The sequence below is a fragment of the Adiantum capillus-veneris genome, chromosome 8 (genome assembly GCF_014529385.1).
Source record: "Adiantum capillus-veneris isolate H3 chromosome 8, ASM1452938v2, whole genome shotgun sequence".
Lineage (NCBI taxonomy): Eukaryota > Viridiplantae > Streptophyta > Polypodiopsida > Polypodiales > Pteridaceae > Adiantum > Adiantum capillus-veneris.
The window spans coordinates 32,221,609-32,224,207 of record NC_140938.1 but is presented as its reverse complement, the minus strand read 5'-3'; the positions used below and the strand labels follow the sequence as shown (position 1 = coordinate 32,224,207).

The window sequence follows — 2,599 nt, the reverse complement described above, 5'->3', positions numbered from 1 at the left end:
TACAACAAGAGAGTTCATCCAGCTTAGGAAGATACTAGGTAGACTAAAAGAAGGTGTTTTGAGACAAAAAGACTTTTGCCTAGCTTGTATAGACCTTTAGACGGCCCATTCTTCATCTATATGCACAAGGTTGGCCTCATCTGAGGCACTCTTTTCTTCATCTGCATCTTTTGAATTTGACTCTCCGATGTACATTGCTTTTATCCTTTGTTTAAGAAAACATGATTCCTCTGTGTGATTGCCTTTGCCACATAATGTGTATATAGTGCCCTTTTTAGAGTCTTTGAATGATGTGTTCCTTTGAGGTTCCCTTGAGCTGTTTCCTTTGTAGAATGGTCGTTGACTTCTGTTGCCCTCCTTACTTTGAGTAAGGTATGCTCCTTGTATTTCAAGTGTTCATGTTTCTTATGGAGTCTTCTTTCTTCTTCTAAGAGAGATGCCTCCACCATAGCTAAGATAGGTGTGGGGAGATTTGTTAGGGTGGTAATAAGGCTAGAATACTCATCAAGAGTTGAAATGCTTTTGATGAGAACAGCTATTTTGATATCCTCTTCCACATCTTTGTTGATTCCTGCTAATTGTGACTGTAAACTCTTGAATTTGCTTAAGTGTGCTGACATGGTAGTGTCGGCGGCTTTTGTCAATGAAAAAAACTCTATGAAGAGCATGATTTTAGATGTCTTGTAAGTAGTACCAAATACTTTTTCAAGTAGAACCCAAGCTTCTCGTGCAGTGTGCAAGAACCATTGTGATGTATAAAGACATCTTGTAAGCCTTCCCCTATAATACCTAGAGCTTTTAGATTTCTTTGCTCAAATGTTGTGGAAGTTTCTCTAGTTGAAGTCCCTGCAGGTTCTCTTCCTACAATATCCCATAATCCCTTTTTCATAAGTCTGAATTTTATTCGAGTTTGCCGTGTGAAGAAGTTTGTGCCGTTGAATTTATCACCGATTTCCATTTTAGGAGTGGTCTTAGTAGAGTACTACTCTACCAGTGTCTAAAACTCCGTACAAAGAGAATGATTTACATAATCCCTTTTTCATAAGTCTGAATTTTATTCAAGTTTGCCATGTGAAGAAGTTTGTGCCGTTGAATTTATCACTGATTTCCATTTTAGGAGTGGTCTTAGTAGAGTACTACTCTACCAGTGTCTAAAACTCCGTACAAAGAGAATGATTTACTTAATTGGCAAATGCTTCTTGAACAGAGATTCATTTGGGTTGTTGTGGTTCAACATACCAAGTCTTGAAGTATGGGCAGAATTTTTTTACTAGCTGTTCTGTAAATTCTAGGACCACGTATGCGTGTAGCTTTGGAAGTTACTTCTTCTTCGTCACGGTTTACTGGTGTTTTAGTTTCGTTTGTGAGTGTGCTAATTGAAGATGAGTTTTTACTCATTGCCAGAGAAGGTCAAGTTACCTCTTGATTTTATTCAGAGGCAGTGTCTATTCTCTTTTACGAGGGGTTTTTCTCCTTTTTGGAGCTCGATAATTCCTTAAACATGAGCCTTTACAACCTTAGGTTATTGGTTGATAGAACCTAAGTCTTATGAGACAAGGGCTTTGTATTGGGTGAAGGAGAGCTGGCTAGTACCTTCCTTGAGAAGGTCGAGAGAAGCTTTCGGGCTCTAGATCAAAACCATGTCAGGGCACTCTACCTCGGAAGAACTTTAAGACAAGCAATGTAAAAACCCTATGGGACACGCCTTTTGGAGGGCTTACAATTTTTTTAAATAAATGAAGCTTTATAAAAGTCTGCGCAGCAAAGCTACCAGGAGTGATTACCGTCGTTCCTTGCAGGTGATAGCTACGAGCCAGTATCTGGCGAGTGGAGTGTCTAAGGTTGATCGCCATGCAGTGAATTAATGATCCATGCGGTGAAAGTCATCAAAATGACTGCACAAAGCGAGTCTCCATGATAATGATTTGGAACCGTTGGCGGGATTAGGCAAGGTTGTTGAAGTTCTGTACATGCAGCTTGTGTGTGGGAGACCACAGTGAGCTTGATTGAAGATCCCTACGGTGATTCAAGGCGAGAGAAGCTCGAATGCTAAGATGTCGAGATGAGCCAGCGTTGCCGTCCACTGTCATCCAATCCTTCTGGGAGTTTCAAGCTTCGTTTTGGAGAAGCAGAACTAGTTTAATGCTCGCAAGGATGCCGATTGTCCATCCCCTACACTTACTTTCGCTAATTGTATTGCTCTAGAAAATTGCCATTGACGACAGTGTCGAGCAATTGGAGAGTTCGAAGCTGGCCACCTCACATGAAACGTGAGTCGAGAACTTTGTTGAGGCTACGAGTTATTAAAAAACACCTTGAGGTTCTAAAATTTTAAGGCTTTGCAGAGCAATTTTTCAGCTCTTCTGTGTGAGGCTTGAAAGTTTACCGTGATGAAAGCTCATAGACATGAATTAATATGGCTCTGATACCACATTAGATAAATAGAATCAATAAAGACTGAATTAAAGCATAAGAACTACTCTTTGCAAGTGTTGTAACTGATAAAAAAGACACACGGATACAAAACGTAATGTCCCTATATATAGGGAGCTCAAAAGGAAGTAAATCCTATATCTAGGGAGTGATTGTAGAGATATAG

General features: G+C 39.9%; 1 non-coding gene across 1 annotated transcript; it reads left to right on the top strand.

Annotated features, from left to right (window-relative positions):
* Nucleotides 1-1,564: 1,564 nt before the first annotated feature.
* On the top strand, nt 1,565-1,687 carry LOC147451911 (U6atac minor spliceosomal RNA). The gene has a single exon (XR_015189038.1). It is a non-coding gene; the product is annotated as a U6atac minor spliceosomal RNA (small nuclear RNA).
* The last annotated feature ends 912 nt before the right edge of the window (nt 1,688-2,599 follow it).